Source organism: Pristis pectinata, chromosome 2, assembly GCF_009764475.1.
Source record: "Pristis pectinata isolate sPriPec2 chromosome 2, sPriPec2.1.pri, whole genome shotgun sequence".
Classification (NCBI taxonomy): Eukaryota; Metazoa; Chordata; class Chondrichthyes; order Rhinopristiformes; family Pristidae; genus Pristis; species Pristis pectinata.
This window is the reverse complement of record NC_067406.1, coordinates 97,451,884-97,471,054: the sequence shown is the minus strand read 5'-3', so window position 1 is coordinate 97,471,054 and position 19,171 is coordinate 97,451,884. Positions and strand designations below refer to the sequence as shown.

The following is a 19,171-nucleotide window of genomic DNA, read 5'->3' as shown; positions in this document are numbered from 1 at the left end:
AATAAACTCAGTGCATCAGTATAGAAAACTAGCCAACTTTCCCCATGATAGCTTATAATGGGCAAATCATTTGATTGTGGCAATAGCTTTAACCGCCTTTAAAGCGGCAGGGAGTGAAGAGAAGCGGTGATTTTTTTTATCGAAAATGCAGTGTGGAGGATAATTGCACACAAATTAAACGCTCGAGATGAATCCACGGCGAGGGCCAGGCCTGACTGGTGGTGGTGTCAATTCTATATTAACTGATGTTATGGCATCACAACGGAACATGCAGCGATGTTCCGTGGTGCCTTTTGTACTTTGATGTTAGCTGATCTACTAAACCGCTACCCTGTTTGGCTTTCGACAACTTCCACTTCCAAGGTGCTAAAACTAATTCTTGGTATGGGATGAAGGTATCCGTAATCCGTCGGTTACTTTTCTCTCATTTGCCTCATTTATCGGGATGTGTACCTTCTGACTATCAACAATTTCCGCACGTACTGAGTGTACCGACAAGATGAAATCACACTGAAACCGACCTTTGTTTTGCTCACTGCTAGATCAGCATGTCGTGAATACTGCATCTTTTCCGATTACTGGAAACATTATAAGCCAATTTTACAATAAATAAATTATTCTTGCAAATAGCTTACGACTGGTGTTTATTTTAACTTCACATGCAAGCTGATCACAAGTCATTTAATCTACAGCCGTACTCTCTGCTACTCAGTGAATACCGGACGGCGTAGACATCATTATTACACATCTGGCCACAATGCCTCGCCTCTGTGTCACTTGACTAAACAGAGGGGTAATTTCGAAACAAAAACACAGTTGATCCGATGTAATTTTAGTTAGTATGTGAGACGTCCTGTCAGGAAACAATTACACAAAAGATTCCCATTTACATTTTCAGTTTAAAACTTCAAGGAATTTCTTAAATTAAAAATTGATTGATCAAACTGCCACTTCCGTTTCTTCAGGCGGCTGCGGATAGAGGGATTAGTTTAAGGAGCAAGAAATAATTGGATGAACTTTGCTATGTGTTTAATCATAAAAGTTATGCATGTTACCAAACATTAACGCATAAAATCATCTTGTTATGTTAATATCTTTAGCATGTACTAAAAAATACACACGTTTACCAGTTGTAGCCAGGAACGTGGTGCAAACAAATAGATGTAACATATATGCACTTTGCCCCACGTAAATAAACGTATCGCTAGATTATTCCAAACCATCCCGATTTTGTCATCCAGGATGGATGGAAATGTTTGCCTGCTTGACTCAAGTGATTAATTAAATGCATATAATTAGCTTGCCGTGGTCCGTTCAGCCAGACGATAAGCGGCCATTCCCTGCATTAAAAGATTGTTCATTGTAGTCGAACAAACCACAAATTCGAATTCGTCAGTTTTGACAGCTACAAGATACACCGCGAGGAGAGTGAGAGCCTATTTTTGTGTTCAGCCCTTCGTAATCCATCATGCAAATACAGAATTCTTAAACAAGGTCTACAAAGGAAAGGACACATTTAATTCGACAATGACTCACAGCTTGTAACCAACATTCTTCAGTAAAGCGGCTAATTGACTTGTGACCCACTACGGCCCTGGGTCTCCCGATTCCTACTGTTTAGTGTAATGATGGATGCCATGGCATTAATCTTACGTAGAGAGAAAAAAAAATGATAGCTCCGTTCTTTTCTCATCGCTCGCACTCTTAGCTGGAGCTTTGCAGAATACACGATGCCAAGAATTTGTGCTATTCACTATTGTGTTCTTTCTAAAAGCTTCGGTGGCTCGTTCCCACCGTCTTTCTGGTTGTCCGAGCATTCATTCTGGGTGCTAACAAACCTCAGCAAGGTACTCGGGATTGGGGGTTGGGCAATATAAAAGTAGTTAGTTACAGTTTTGAGGTATGTTTTTTCTCCTCTAAAGCCATGCATTCCAATGTGGGGATTCATTTGAACTGGCAATTCAGTGCAACATTTGCATCGGGCATAGGCCCAGTTACACGTTCTTTGTCTCACGTGAAGCCCCAGGGCAATTTTGCATCGATTGTTATTTGTATGGAATACACAACGAGGTGTATCGTTAATACGCGTCACTTTGTCGATTCCGCCATTAAATAAAGAGGAAAGGTAGAAGTGATACAAGTCATCTTGAAATGAGTTACTTCACTCTTTATTAGAAATTCTAATTGGATTATTTTGTTCCAATTAAAACAGGAAACTCCTTAAGACTACTTCTAAGTTTTCACTTTAAGAGCGAAACTTAAAATTCCACTGTGGGAAAACTTCACAAAATAATCTTCATGATCCCGTCTTAACAAAAAAATCAGCTACTCAACAAATTATGTTCCAAAGTACGGCTAATAAAATCCACCGTAACACCGTCGTGATAAACAAGGAAACATGGATGCAAGTGGCTTAATCAAAAATTAGCGACGCGTTTTCTCCACCAGAAAATATGAACAACGATTGTGTTTAGGGAGTGGGGAGAAGAAGAGCAGGGCGCAATTCTCTACTGGGGGACAAAACGTGTCCCGCTGAATTAAATTCCTTTTCAACGTACTTAACTACAATGGAGCAAATAAAGATTAAACATTTTTGAAGTAAAATGATCCAGTAGGAAGCGACCGGCCTTATGTTTTGCCTCTTTGGGGCAAAATCTTCTTATCATGGATTTATTTTAGATTGGAAAACCTCTTTGAAGATTTATGAAGCTTTAGATAATACCGTGGATGCTGGAACACTGAAAATAAAAACGTCCAGCCGGTCAGGCATGTCGGCAAATGAAACATTTCTGAGTTAGTCTTTTATCATTGAGATAGAAGTCTATGCCATTTACCATTGTACCCCTGCGTCGAAAAGATCTTTAAATTGTAGATTGTTACTTTTTAACTGATACGAAAGAGCCCTAGCAAGTTAATGGGCATATTGTTATGAAATAACAAATGTTAAGATATATTTCCTACCTATCGAAGCTCGCCGTTTCTTAACACTTTTTTCACGATTTTCCGTTCTACATCCCTATATCTGTGTGAACTTAGTATACTTATAATTAAACTTTTTGCACCCGACGAAGCCCCCTGATTATTCTTTAATTGGACACGATGTTTTCTTTCGCTGTGTTTTGACAGAAGTTGATTTTTAAATGACAAACATAATTTAAAATATCAAAATACACGTTTTACAACATGCCTTCAGCTACGATCTAAGCTTCGTATATTTTAATGTTTTCTTCACAGTTTTTACTTCGAGGACTCTCAAACGCTTCAAGTCTAAATCTCTTTGCCATACCTTTGCAGAATTTGGGTGGTGCAGTCGTGAGTATAGGCAACGAGTGCAAGTGCAAAAGGTTCACCAATTCCCACTGTACTGATAATGAAACAGAAAAAGCCATTTAACTCCCGTGCACTTTCCTCAATGCAATGAGATCTTGGGTGATTGGTGATCCACTTCCATGCCCCGCATTCCTTAATTTGTTTGATTAATAAATATCAATTAACCTCAGATTTAAAACACGCCATCGACCTAACAACAATGAGCATTTGCGGAAAAGTTCTGAACTTTGTCGCCTTTCATCTGGAAGTTGTTCCCCAAAGGGCTGACTCAGATCTTTAAAGTGAAAGAAATCTGACTAGTGTTTAATATATTGGGGTAAAGGTTTCCTTTTATAACGTATGTTTACACAAATTAGATATTTAGTTATTTCTCTACAGGAAGAGTGTGTCACTGGCAGGTCCAGTGAGTATTGCCCATGAAGACGTCGAGTTGCATTTTGGACAGATGAATGACATTGCACCTTCTGTGGATTTTATTTTGTATTCTTCATAAAGCACATTAAGTGGAACCAGAAAAGGTACAATTTAACAATTACAATTTGAAAACAAAGCCTACTAAATATTATCACCTTTTAAAATAAAAGTGTTGTAATTGACTACCCCTATGGACACGTGCATGCAGGGAACGAGGGTCTAAACTCGCAGGCATTTTCTCGCAAGGAGTGCAACGTTTAGCAACGTGGGTCAGAAGAAATTCTTTGGTCGCAATGTTGTGAATCTTTGGAATTCTGTGTCCCCCGAGGTCTCCGGATGGTCGTTATTAAATATATGCAAGGTTGAGATCGAAAACGTTTCTGAATCCAGGGATGTGAGGTTGTGGTGCCTATAGACTTGAGGTGATAGAGCACAAAGCAAATTCATGAGGCCCACTGCTGCTTCTATTTCTTTGCTTCATCTGACATTAAGGGGACGGCAATATGCGTGCCACCCTTAAAATTCGTCAACTTCAATGATGCAGATATTAAAAGAGCTTCAATTTCATGTAGTAGGCAAATTTAACGTGCAAATCACGATTCTAAGATAAAACTGGCGCACGATTGCCATTTTAGGTTGGAATTTCCAAGAGTATAGGCTCTTGTCAGTTAAATTAGGAAAAATGGCCCCCTCCCCAAAAGTTTTTGTTTCTTGTCCCTGCTGCTTTCCGCTCCCGTCGCGGATCCAGAATGTACCCAAAAAGCCGAGGACAGCCGCCATTTAAAACTTATGTTAAAGTAAATAAACCCGTGAAGAAGGCGGGTGAGATAAGCTTGACGGGATACATTACTGGGCAACTCCATTGGAAATAGAATCAGTTTGGAGCTGATTTTTGTCTGACATAAATGTCGTGTACGCGAAAACCTCAATTATCGTATCACAAATGAAAGGTTGGTAAAACATTTACGAGCTATGATTAAAGACAGACAAAAAGAGGATTTGGCAAAAATCGGTTTCGTTTAACCAACTAATTTTATTGTTTTTGGATTAGTTTTCCGTAAAGTGTGGCTGTTAGATCACAAATATTGTTCCCCGACTATCACCTCCCATGATGTCGGGATCCAGTATTACTGTGACGAACACAATTTAATTCGATGTTGCATTAACACCATGCCAGAATCTACTACTTAATTTGAGATTCAAATTTCTTGCGAAGTCCTTTTACGTTTTGGAAAAACAAAATGTCCACGACTAGAGGGGAAGATTTTTTTCCCACCTAGATGGTGGTTGAAATCTGGAAAACACTGCCTAAGGGGCTATGGAAGTGAGTACTCTCACATTGAAATAATTAGAACACTTAAAGCGCCGTGCTGGGAAATGGATCAGTACAGATAGGTGTAAAAATGCAGATGTGGTAAGGGTCTTGAAACTTCGATTTTAAAAAAAATTCAACAGATGCTGCCTGATTTAGCATTCTCTGTTTTTATTTTAGTCTGGGTAGGTCCTCGACGGCCGGCATGGACATAATAGGGCGAATGGTCTGCTTCCATGCTGTCTTACTCCCGGTGGCTCTGTGAAAGTTGACGATATAATACACAAGATAAAGTTTTCGTAAAGACTAATAAGTAAGCTTACACTTTTGGTACAATTAAAATCAAGTTTATGTGCAGAATCCCATTCAAATCACGTTTTTATCATAAAACGACTCATCGACTATTCCAGGATATTGCCCAGAAAAGGATCGTTGGCCCCAGGAAAATCAACAAATACGTCACTGTCCACGTCCAGCCGGAGTTCTCGGACCGACGAGAGGGAGGCACATCTGTTGCTTTAAAGATGCCATTAGCAGTCCAGTGGCTACGAAGTGGTGCCTATGTGTTTAATTCAAGCACCTCCCAACCGCAGATTAAAACAAATGAGCAACCTCTGACATGTACTGCAATTAAAAAGGTCAAGCACAGGAAGTACGTGAGCCACAACACGTTTATCCTGTTAAAGTACGGCTAACAAATTGTAACGTGCGTATAGCATCTGATACTTAAAGATCGCAGCAGCAGACATTAATTGTACAATGATAACATGCACATTTGATTTTCATAAATTACAGTGGAGAACTCTGTTAAATTATGAAATTTAGTACTTAAACACGCACTCAATTAACACCGTTTAGCTGAAAAGACTTGCATTTGTAAAGCGCCTTTCACGACCTCACAAGGTCGAAGAACATTTTTACTACCAAGGACGAAGGGTCTTCATTAACTTTGTTTCCCTTTCCTCAGTCTCTGTAGTAAAGTCGTTGGGAGAAGGGAATCAGAATAGTTACAAGTAGCAACGAAAATTTTACTTATTTTACTTTCCTATGCAGAAGAGGTCATTAATCTGGCATTTGTGTTCTGGTCTGTAAAAGACATCCCCCGTGAGGAGTCAAGAGATGAAGTGCCTGAGCTAAACAGGCGGGCGGGATGGGATCCCAAGCTCTCCGAGTTCTACAGCTCGCTATTCCTCCACAAGTGTCTTTAGATCAGGAACATTTGTCAATCGGAAGTCCAACAACATCTGTCCATACGCTTTACCCTGTAAAACAATATTTGGCAGTTTTGTGGGAAAATATTTTCGGATTTTATTTAAAAACAAAACTCTTTGCAACCATCTGTGTTCAGAGGGAACATCTGGGCAGTGCGGTGCTAGGAAGAGGCTGTGACTGCAGTCTGTGGCCTCAGCAGTACGAGGAGATTTTAAACCAGTTCCATTCGCGATGATTCTGTTAATCTTGGCAGGAGAATTGCTCTGGTCACTTAGGGAGGGTGGTATATCGGCAATTACCGCTTTTGAAACTCGCGGCTATATCAAGGTGATAGCAATCCTTCACGGGAAACATAAATATTTAAGCAGAGAAATGATGAAAAAGTCCAGATGAAAAACATTATGATGCTGGAGTAACTCAGCAGGCCAGGCAGCAGCCGTGGAGAAAAGTGCTTTTCTCCACAAATGCTGGCTGGCCTGCTGAGTTCCTCCAGCATCATAATGTTTTTCATCATAAACATTTAAGCAAACGATTGAACTAAAATGCTCACAATGGAATTCAACAATATCGGTAAGGATTTCTCAAAGAATTCTATCTAGTCGTTGAGCAGTATCAGGTTGGAACTGCGTGAATGTTGAGATAAATAGAGCAGCCCTGCTCAACCAAATAAAATTGCTTGTTCAACTAGAAAATACTAAAAGAGCCGAGACAACAAGAAGTTGTTGCACAACTGGTTTGAACGGCAGCTTTCGACAAGTCTTTCTACAATTTACGTCGAATATTATGGAAAAGCATCTCCTCCATAAAGTCACGGCACAATCAAACACCGAAACCGTTTTGTACCTGCGGATCACTCCTTAAAGATGCAACGCCCCCGCCACCCAAGGAATTTCTCAGCACGAAATTTAATCCCTGGATTCCCGGAAGGTCAAATCTGAGAACAAAGCAAACTGCTGAAACATGCTAAATGCACGAATACATGTTACAAAAAAGTTACCGTAAACTACTTCAATAGGAACTGAGCTCGGCTGAACATGTTTGAATTCTAAGACAGTGGGTTGGCGTGGCATTTAATCATACCGGATCCGATGGGTAATCACTTTAGTTTCCAAGTGTTGCAAAATGGTCTATAACCAAAATTCTTTTCCCAGAATGGGACGCATATTGTGCTGCCAGCATTTTCACAAAGAGATAGACGACATTTTTTTTAAACCAGAATTATCAGAATTCACTATCCCTTAAGGCTATGGATGCTCAGTTTTGGAGTGTATTCGAGGTTGAGGTTGATAGATGTTTGCACAGTGAGAAAATCCGAGGTGTGGGAAATAGAGAGAAGAGCTGAGGTGCAGGATCAGCCAGTGATGCAGCCCAGAGAGCTGGTGCCTCACAGCTCCAGTGACTTTGATTCAATCCTGACCTCCAGTGCAGTCTGTGTGGAGTTCGCACATCTTCCCAGTGACCACAGGGATTTCTGCCACATTCTCTGGTTTCCTCCCACATCCCAAAGATGTGATAGTAGGCAGGCTAATTTTTCCCTATTTTGCAGGAGAATGTGAAGAACACAAGAACATAAGAAATAGGAGCAGGAGTAGGCCATCTGGCCCATCTAGCCTGCTCCTCTATTCAATAAGATCATGGCTGATCTGGCCCTGGACTCAGATCCACCTACCTGCCTTTTCCCCCATAACCCTTAATTCACCTACTATGCAAAAATCTAACTGTGTCTTAAATATATCTGTGTCTTAGGTAATCTCTACTGCTTCCCTGGGCAGAGAATTCCACAGATTCACTGCTCCCTGGGAAAAAGCAGTTTCTCCTCATCTCCATCCTAAATCTATTCCCCTAAATCTTGAGGCTATGTCCCCTAGTCTCACCTACAAGTGGAAACAGCCTTCCTGCCTCCATCTTATCTATCCCTTTCATAATTTTATATGTTTCTTGAAGATCCCCTCTCATTCTTTTGAATTCCAGTGAGTATAGCCCCAGGCGACTCAATCTCTCCTCATCTCCAGAATCAACCTGGTGAACCTCCTCTGCACCGCCTCCAAAGCCGGTCTCTCCTTCCTCAAGTAAGGAGACCAGAACTGCACGCTGTACTCCAGGTGCAGCCTCACCAATGCCCTGTACAGTTGCAGCATAACCTCCCTGCTCTTAAATTTAACCCCTCTAGCAATGGACAACATTCCATTTACCTTCTTGATAACCTGTTGCACCTGCAAACCAACTTTTTGTGATTCATGCACAGGCACTCCCAAGTCCCTCTGCACAACAGCATGCTGCAATCTTTCAACATTTACAGTAAATAATAATTTGATCTTCTATTTTTCCTTCCATAGTGGATGACCTCACATTAACCAACATTGTACTCCATCTGCCAGATCCTTGCTCACTCACTTAACCTATCTCTATTTCTCAGCAGACTCTTCACATCCTCTGCACAATTTGCTTTTCCAATTTTTTTTAGTGTCATCAACAAATTTGGATATGCTACACTCAGTCCCCTCTTCCAAATCGTTAATGTATATTGGGAACAGTTGTGGGCCCAGCACCGACCCCTGCAGCACCCCGCTCACCACTGATTGCCAACCAGAGAATCACCCATTTATCCCAACTCTCTGCCTTCTATTGGTTAACCAATCCTCTATCCATGCTAAAATGTTACCTCCAACTCCATGCAACCTTATCTTATGGATAAGTCTTTTATGCGGCACCTTATTGAGTGCCTTCTGGACATCCAAATATACAACATCCACTTGTTTCCCTCTATCCACTGTGCTCAACAGATCCTCAAAGAACCCCAGTAAGTTTGTCAAACAACTGGGGTTCCAGGGCTGCCAGGGAGTGATGGAAGCAGATATGATAATGGTGTTTAAAAGAAACTTTTAGAGAGACCCATGAATATGCAGGGAATGGAGGGATATGGATCACGTGCAGGCAGAAGAGATTTAGTTTAATTTGGCATCGTGTTCAGCACCAACATTGTGGGCTGAAGGGCCTGTTCTTGTGCTGTACTGTTCTATGTTGTATCTATGTTAACAATGGAAGTAGAAGCAGGAATAGGCATTCATTCCCTCCAGCCTGTTCTGACATTTAGTGGGATGGAATCATACAGAACAGAAACAGGTCCTTTGGCCCCCTAAGTCTGTACCAACTATCAAGCACCCATTTACATTAAGCCTACTTTATTCTTCCCACATTCCCATGAATTCCCCATATTTTATCAAAATTCTCTGGATCCTGGGCAGGTCCCGGTGGATTGGAAGACAGCGAATATCACACCACTGTTTAAAAAAGGATGTAGGCAAAAAGCAGGTAACTCTTGGCCAGTTAGCTTAACATCTGTAGTCGGGAAAATGCATGAAGCTATCGTTAAGGAAGAAATGGCGAGACATCTGGATAGAAATGGTTCCATCAAGCAGACATAGCATGGATTCCAGAAGAGCAGGCACCCACCATACTCTGTGTAAAAACTTGCCCCACACATCCCCTTTAAAATTTCACCCTCTCACTTTAAATGCACGTCTTCTGGTACTTGACATTTCTACGCTGGGAAAAATATTCTGACTGTCTACCCTATCTATGCCTCTCATGATTTTATAAACTTCTATCAGGTCTCCCCTCAGCCTCCGATGCTCCAGAGAAAACAACCCAAGTTGGTCCAACTTCTCCTCTAATACACTCTAATCCAAGTAACATCCTGGTAAACGTCTTCTGCACCCTTTCCAAAGCTTCCATGTTCTTCCTGTAATGGGGTGACCAGAATTGCACACAATAAATATATTGTTTATATCTCCATCTAATCAGAAATATCAACTTCCCTCTTGTGAACTTTCTGTTCATGTAGTTACCAAAGGAGGAGCTACTATCTGCAGATGTCTCAAGGCTTCACTGAAGGGTATATTTGCAACTGACAACAGCCACAAGCTGGGACAGGGAGGAGATGCTGAAGGGCAAGGCAAAATTAAACTCTTGCCAACAGAAAGTTTATGGGAGACACAAGAGTCTGCAAATGATGGAATCTGGAACAAAAAAAACTGCTGGAAGAACTCAGTGTGTCAGGCAGCAACTACAGAGGGATATGGACAATTGATGTTTCAGGTCTCGAGACTCTTCATCTGGAAAGTATTCAGCTTTTGAGAGAAACTGCACCTCCTGTTAAATGTTGCTGGATTGACTTGTTGAGGACCCAGACCATGCATGTGAGGTAATACTTCAGCCACTGGCCTCAGTCAGGCTCAGCATAAAACCAAAACACAGGAACTGTTAACTGCTGATCAATGTACGTTGTACAAAGATTTTGTGCTTTAAATAAATGTATTCACACAGATTTGTATGCAATGCAGTCCCAGTGAAAATGCTACTGAATTGAATTTTATATTGTGCATAAAAAGTGTAAATAAAAAAGCAGTGCTCCCCGGCACATTTTTAATTGTTTAACTTCACTGTACGCTCAATTTATAATAAGTTAGGTACACTTGAGATACTTGGAGCTTGATTTTGCCTCAGTGCATGGTTCATACAATCACCTTCACTCACTTCGCTATCAGTCTCTGGTATGATGTGAATTGGACGAATCAGGAAGGACAGTGCAAGTGGCTGCACTGGTGTGACAAAGAAATGCTACATAATCTGTAGGTAGAGGAATCTGTAGCATTATAGGTAAAGGAAGAGAGGTAGTTTTAGTTGTAGAAGACTAAGTAGTTGCAATGCATCTCAGATTAGTTTGTGACCACAATATTTCCAAAAGATATTTCATAAGTTGCCACATAACAGTTGTATAATCAACATGAAACTCAAGGGCTGCAGCACCTTGTATAGTGGCTAAATAGCAGGAAACAGAGTGAAAGTAATTTTTAGACTGGAAGTGTACAATAGGGTTCCTCAAGACTAGTAGTACAAGGACTCATGCTTTTCTTAATTTATATGTATATATTTTACATGCCATGGGGAAGTTAGTGCTGTTGCCTCATAGCTCCAGGAATGGGGTTAGTCTTGACCTCGGGTGCTGTCCGTGTACAGTTTGCATGTTCTCCTTGTGGTCGTATGAATTCCAGCAGGTAATCTGTTTTCCTCCTGCATCCCAGAGACATGCTGGAAATTTAATTGGCCACTATAGATTAATGCTTAGTGTAGTTGAGTGGCAAAATGAATCAAAAAGGGTGTTGATTGGCATGTGTGAGGGAGAATGAGTTACAGGGCTGGAGGGAAATAGGTTAAGGTGAAATAGCTCTGCTGGGAGTGAGCTTGGATTCAATGTGCCAAATGGCCTTTGTCTGTGTCATAATACATAAGTGAATAACAACTTGTGCTTGAACGTATATAATGACAAAACTTGTAGGTGTAATTATCTACAAGGAGGATAATAATAGACCAAGCCGCAATGTTAATTCTGTTTCTCTCTCCACAGATATTATCGAGCCTGCTGAACGTTTCCTGAATTTTCTGTTTTTTATTTCAAATTTCTAGCAGTTTTTTGGTCGTCAATGAGACATGTAGGATAGATATTTGGGTTGCATGTGAAATTTAATGCTGAGAAGTGAGAAGTTATATTTTGGTGGGAAGAATGAGAGGAGGCAATATATACTGGAGGACACAATTCTGAATGGGGCAAAAAGCAGAGAAATCTGGGGTTATTCACAAAGGATTCTTTGAATGTAGCAGGGCAGTTTGAGAAAATGGTTAAAAAGTAAACAGGATGCTGACATAAAAACAGAAAATGCTGGAAACACTCATCAGGACAGGCAGCATCTGAGAAAAAAAGAAACAGTCAACATTTCAAGTCCGGGACTCACTGCCAGAACTGGAAGAGAGTGCAAAAAAAGTGAGTTTTTAGTTGCAGAGAAGGTGTGGGAAGAATGGGCAGAACAAAGGGAATAGCTCTGATAGGGTGAGACCAAATGGGCTACCTGGAGCAGTTTGAGCAGCAGTGAAACATATAAGCTTCCTTGTCTGTAGAATATATTGCTAATAGCAAGCAAGCTGTGGCATCTGCTCAACAGGCCATCCTATACTAATAGAAAAGGAAAAATGAGCCAAAATGATGACTGGTAGAATGGCCAGTTCTGATAAAGACAGAAAGAAAGAGCAAGTTCTCTTAAATTGGAGAATTCGATGCTGAGTCCTGAAGGCTGTAATGTGCCCAAATGGAAAATGAGGTGCTGTTCCTCAAGCTTGTGTTGGGCCCCGTTGTAACAGTGCAGGTCACAGACAGAAAGGTCAGAGTGGGAGTGGATGGTGAATTAAAGTGGCAGACAACTGGAAGCTCAGCTCACCCTGCGGACTGAACAGAAGTGTTCAGAAAGAAATAAATCAGAACAGTTAGAAATGTTAACGTAGGTGATGGAAGGTGTTATCTGTCATGCTTTCAAGGAGTACTTAAGTTACTTGCAACCTGCTCAGTAATGCCCAACATGAGCTTCATCAGGTTCACTCAGCTCCAGACCTGATCACTACTGACCAAACATATACCAAAGTGCTGAGTTCCAGAGGAGAGGTGACAGTGCCTTTCCTCAACATCATTTAACTAAGTGTGGTCTGGTAAGAAAATAAGGTCGTTGGGCATCAAAGGGAAAATACTCCAATAATTGGAGTCATTACCTTTCACTAAGGAAGATGCTTGTGGTTGTTGGAGGTGATATAAGTTTATTTATAGGAAGATAAGTAGGCAATTCAGCAGCTCAAGCCTGCTCTGACATTAGATAAAGTCATGGCTGATTTGATTGTTACCCCAAATCCACATCCTTTTCTACCCACAGTAACCTTTCAACTCCTTGTTTATCAAATATCTATGTATCTCTGATTTAAAAATATGCAAAGACAATGTCTCCACTGTCCTATGAGGAAAAGAGTTCCAAAGGCTCATGAACCTCTGAGAGAAAAAAAACATGACTTCACCTTTGTGTTAAATGGGCAATGCCTTATTTTTAAATAGAGGCCCCGACTTCTAGATTCCTGCACATCTCAAGAATGTTGTCAAGAACCCTCGCAAAGTTTATCATCCCAGCCTATTATATCACTGTAGGATTTCCTCAGTGTTGTGCACATCTTTTCTAGATGCTTTATCAATGACCTTTCTCTTAATGTAAGTTTAGATATGGGATCTTCATAATGATTGCACAAAGTTCTTTTCCAATGCAATTCCTCAGAAAACTACACAGGTGGTGTCTGCATCCAGAAGGCCTAGATAAAATAGGAGGGATCTGTGCAGGGTGTGGGTGAGTGGGACTGGCTCGGGGGAACACCTTGGTTGGCATGGATGAGTTGGGCTGAAGGGCCTGTTTCTGTGCTGTTTAAATCTACACTGATTCTCTTGCTGCCTCTCCCTTGGAATGAGGGTGGGGGTTTGGTTTGCTTCCCATGGTCTCTGAACCCATGTCAGTGTTCTCATTAACACATAGATTTGTCTCTGTGGCCCTGAGGTCCATGTCGGTTTGTTGTTCTTGCACAGTGTGTTGTCTCCTGCTTGCCCCTGGCAGTGAGTCAGTGACAGAGTGTGGCGGGTTGTGGTCATTTAGAAACGATGCCCGTGTTCACCCATTCATTTGCCAGAACCTGTTCACTCCATCAAAACCTTGCCCATGATTACACCAGGGGTTGGTGGTGTGGGGAGGTTGGGGTTGGTCTTGTTGAATGTTTTCCTTGGCTGCTTTATAGTTGGTGAGTTGGTGCCAGGGCCTGTGTTGGAGAAGTGGGCAGGGTAAGGTCTGGGAATTGGTGGACCAGTCTTTGAGCTGGTTTTGCTCACAGCTGCCTGGGATGTAGTGGTCAGACTGAGGATGGGTGGGTCAGGTACTTGGGATGAGTTTGCACTACTGTTTTTGCTGGAGTTAGGGCTGGGTGGGGGTGGGGGGAGGGATGTGTAACCATGAGAAGGAAGCCCGGCTTTTCTGGTTGCCTGGAAGGTTGGAGAGAGTTGGGGAATCAAGAACTAGACGTCATAGGTTTAAGGTGAGAGTGGAAAGATTTAAAGGGAACCTGAGGGGCACCTTTTTCACTGAGAAGGTGGTCAGCTTATGGAAATGAGCTGCCAGAGAAAGTGGTTGAGGCAGGTACATTAACAGCATTTAATAGGTACTTGGACAGGTACATGGAGAGGAAAGGTTTAGCGGGATATGGGCCAAATGCTGGCTTTGATGGGAATCTTGGTCAGCATGGACCAGTTGGGCCGAAGGGCCTATTTCTGTATTGGATAACTCTATCTCATTGGAACGGTCTAACAAGGGCTTCCTGAAGGGAAACAGAAGGAGAACGTTGGGGTCTATGGGGAAAGAGTGAAGATTGCAGTACTAGGGTCTAGCACGGCTCAATGGGCTGAATAGAACATAGATAATAGAAGAATACAACACAGGAACAGGCCCCCAGCCCACAACGTCCTTGTCAAATACTCTGCTGAAATAAGCTAATTCTCTTCTGCCTACACATGATCCGCACCCCCTCGCCTTTTTTTTACAAAACGTTTATTAGCTAAAAGCACTACAACCCTCTGGCCTTCTGCTGCGCTGTAACGATGATTCTATCAGCCAGACTTGAGGGGCTGAATGGCCTGCTGCTCATTTCTGTTTCACCAGGCCCATTTGTCCTCAGCTTGTTTATGGCTTGGGCCCTCGCCCATCTCCCAATGTGTGTTCCCTGCACCCCTGCCCCTCACTCCCACCGTCTCACTGCCCGTAATGTTGCTGCTGCACCAGACCCGTGACCCACCTAGGTGCGTCTGTGGTGCAGGTGGGGGTAGCTGTGTAATTCTTAGTTAGAAGAAACATTGACCTTTATTGCCAGAGAGTGTGGGCAAGTTTGGATGCAAATTTACATGTGGGACCCATGTAGAGCCCATTCTGGTCTCCACACTTGGGGAAAGAAGTGCCTGCACTGGTGGGAAGGTTCACTGGGTTAATTCCTGGGGTAAGAGGCATGAGGAGAGGTTGGGCAGGGTGAGCTCATACTCATTGGGCTTGAGTATGATGAATGAGCGGTGACCTTACTGAAACATAAGACTCTGAGGGAGTGTTTTCCCCTGAGGGGTTGACTAGAACTGGGGGTGCACTTTCAGAAGGAGAGAAGGGGTCACCTGCTTCAGATGGAGACGAGGGGAAATTTCTTCTCTCAATAACTGCAGACTTCTCTTCCCGGGAGTCACGGAGGTGGAGTCACTGAACTGCATGGAACGTGCTGCCAGGGGAGGTAGGAGGAAGCAGACAGGATAGTGACATTTAAGAGGCATTTAAACAGATACATGAACAGGCAGCGAATGGAGGGATATAGACCATGTGCAGGCAGATGGGATTAGTTTAGATTGCCATCATGGTCAGCACAGACATGGTGGGCTGAAGGGCCTGTTCCTGTGCTGTATGGGATTAGTTTAGATTGCCATCATGGTCAGCACAGACATGGTGGGCTGAAGGGCCTGTTCCTGAATATACAGGTATGGGCTGATGAGTGGAAAGTAATATCTGTGTCACACAAGTGCTTTGATCTTCTTCACTAAGAACAACCAAACCAGTTACATTCAATGGATTCAGTTCCATTGAGTACTGTACCTCCAGAATATGGAATCTGGAATTTCGGTGCATGGGGGAATTTTAAGGGTTTGAAGGGTTTCTTTAGTGAACTTAATTAAGTTTTGCAGTTAGCATTTAACTTTGATCTAATTTTGTAGTTTCATTCATGGTCCTAGTTAGTAGTAAACAAGTTGCTTTCTACTGGCAATTGCGCAAATAATTGGGCAATTGCACAGGTAATTGAACAAGTAACTAGAACTTGACAGTCACTATCTTTCGGGCCTGAGTCGCATCTTTGGAATTTTACTTAGTGTAAACATGGGAGGGTTTAGTTAATGCACGGAATGAGTATAATGGAGACCAGTTCCACTGAATACTGATCCTACAGATGATGAAATTCAGGATGTCAGTAAGTGGGTAATTAGGTGCAGCAGGGTTAAGAGGCGTGGTGCTAGCATTTTATTCCTGTTTAGAGTTAATTTAATAAGTAGAGGCATGACTGGGCATCTCAGACCTGTGGAATGCATATCCTGGAACATGTGGAAACTGTGGGACCGTCTGAGGTAGACAGCAGAGCAAATCTTCAGGCAAATTTCTGATGTGCAAAAATGCTAGGACAGTAAAAGTGGGGGATTTCAATTATCTAATATTAATTGCGATAATAATTTATAGGGGGCACAGAAATCCTAAAATACATCAACAACTTTTTTAGCTGATTGTCAAGTCTAACTTGAAATAGTGCTGGTGCAGTAGCAGGGAAAATTCTTGATTTAGTTTTAGGGAATGAAGGTGGTCAGTGGAAGGAGTATCATCAGGAGTGTAGTTTTGCGGTAGTGATCCGAATAATTCAGCACAGTTAGAAAAAAAGGTCAAAAATATAATAACAATAAAGGTTCTAAGGCTAAGTTTCTGAGACTGGGAAGTGATTGAAACTGTTATTTGAAAGTAAATCAGGGCATGGGAAGCATTTAAGGGGCACAGGAAAGCTATGTTCCTATGAAGAAGGTGGGAAGTGGGTTTGCCAAAGCTAGAATGACAAGATGAATAAAATAAGGACAGTTTAAATGAGACATAGTGAACTTTACATAGCAGAAGATCTAGAATGTATGAAGTGCAGGAATGAAATTAAAAGGGAAATTGGGAAAGCAAAGAGAGGACATGGAACAAACATGGCAAGTGAAGTACAGCAAATCCAGGGCTCCTTTACAAGCATATAAAGGGCAAGAGTACAGCCTATTACGGATCAATGGCTATATGGAGACAGAGGTTGTGAGTGAATTTCTAAACAAATACTTTGGAGTTAATTTCACAAAAGACAGGGAAAATAGTGATGTTGTAGTTAAGGAGGATGAGTGTGAAACATTTGCTGGGATTTATATAGCAAAGGATTTATTATTAAGAGATGTAGCATCTAAGAATGTATATAAATAGCAAAGTCCAGATGAAATATTTCTGCATTGTTTAAAAAAATACAATAAGGGAGGAAAGCTGAATCTCTTTAGTCTCATGATAGTAATGAATTGATAGTACTCATTTTCAGTATCTTTTTGAACTGTCGCTAGGATTGGGGGATTGCTGACATTATTCTGTTGTTTAAAAGGGGAGTAAGGGATAAAACAAGTAATTGCTGGCCAATTAATTTAACTTTGGTGGTGGGGTAATTATTGGAATCCATTCTAAAAGTATGATTCTACAATCCTAAGACTTTGAATCCACTGATGAAACATGGGATTAGGCTGGCAAACTTTTTTCTCAGTGGTATTAGCACGAAAGGCTGATTGACCTACTTCTGTGTCATAAGTCGTCTGTGATTACCATTGTGATTGCTGAGCTCCCACCACAACACTAATGGAGAGGTGTGGGGAAGGTGTTACCATTGACAAGAAACTCAACCGGATCAGGTACACAAATGCCGTGGCTACACGAGCTCTTCAGACATGGAGTATCCTATGGCTATTGTCTCAACTCTTGACACCCCACAGCCTTTTTATCATCTGCAAAGCACAAGGCAGAAGCATGATGATATACTCTCCACTTGCTCAAATAAGTACAGCCCCAACAACACTGAGGTAGCTCCGTACCATTGCGGAAAAAGCTGCCTGCTTGGCTGGCATCATGTGAACCTTGTATATTTATTAATATCCATCAAAGGTGCACAATACCATAAGCTGGATAAATACCCAGGGCCTGACTAAGTGCATCCTCGGACTTTGTGGGAGGCTAGAGAAGAAATTGCAGAGGCCTATGTGGAGATATTTGCTTCATCATCAGCCACTGGTGAAGTTCCTGGAGACTGGAAGGTGGCTGATGTTGTTCTGTTATTTAAGAAGAGTAGCAAGGGCAAGTCAGGGAACTATAGGCCAGTCAGCCTGACATCAGTAGTGGGGAAGTTACTGGGGGGATTTCTGAGGGACAGGATCTATGAGCAGTTGGATAGACAGAGTCTGATCAATGGGAGTCAGCATGGCTTTGTGCATGGAAAGTTGTGCTTGACAAACATTTTAGAGTTTTCTGAAGAGGTAACCAAAAAGGTAGATGAGGGTAGGGTAGTGAATGTTGTCTACTTAGATTTTAGCCTTTGACAAGATCCCACGTGGTAGGCTGGTTTGGAAGGTTAGGTCCTATGGAATCCAGGGAGAGCTTGCTAGATGGATTCAAAATTGGCTTGGAGGTAGGAAGCAGAGGGTGGTGGTTGAAGGTTGTTTCTCAGAATGGAGGCCGGTGACTAGTGGTATGCCGCAGGGGTTGGTGTTGGGATCCTTGCTATTTATTATTTATTTAAATGATTTGGATGCGAATGCACAAGGCTTGATCAGTAAGTTTGCGGATGACATGAAATTAGGTGTTGTTGAACCATAGAACCATAGAACAGTACAGCGCATTACAGGCCCTTCGGCCCACCATGTTGTGCTGACCTTTAAACCATGCCTAATGCTATCTAACCCCTTCCTCCCACATATCCCCCTATTTTAAATTCCTCCATATGCTTATCTAACAATCTCTTGAACTCGACCAACATACCTGCCTCCACCACTACCTCAGACAGCACGTTCCATGCACCAACCATTCTCTGGGTGAAAAACCTCCCACTGATATCTCCCTTGAACTTCCCACCCATTACTTTAAAGCCATGCTCTCTTGTATTGAGCATTGGTGCCCTGGGAAAGAGGCGCTGGCTGTCTACTCTATCTATTCCTCTTAATATTTTTGTATACCTCTATCATGTCTCCTCTCATCCTCCTTCTCTCCAAAGAGTAAAGCCCTAGCTCCCTTAGTTTCTCCTCATAATACATACTCTCTAATCCAGGAAGCATCCTGGTAAATCTCCTCTGCACCCTTTCCAATGTTTCCACATCCTTCCTATAATGAGGCAACCAGAACTGGACACAGTACTCCAAATGTGTTCTAA

The 19,171-nt window shown here is 42.0% G+C and overlaps 1 protein-coding gene across 1 annotated transcript in view; it reads right to left on the bottom strand.

Annotated features, from left to right (window-relative positions):
• Positions 1-5,362: 5,362 nt before the first annotated feature.
• LOC127567418 (uncharacterized) overlaps positions 5,363-19,171 on the bottom strand; it is a 180,158-nt gene continuing 166,349 nt past the window's right edge. Inside the window, exons 19-20 of the mRNA XM_052010304.1 lie at positions 7,112-7,202; positions 5,363-6,318 (exon numbers count right to left, since the gene is read on the bottom strand). The gene's annotated coding sequence lies outside the window, so the exon portion shown is untranslated. The remainder of the gene's footprint in view (positions 6,319-7,111; positions 7,203-19,171) is intronic.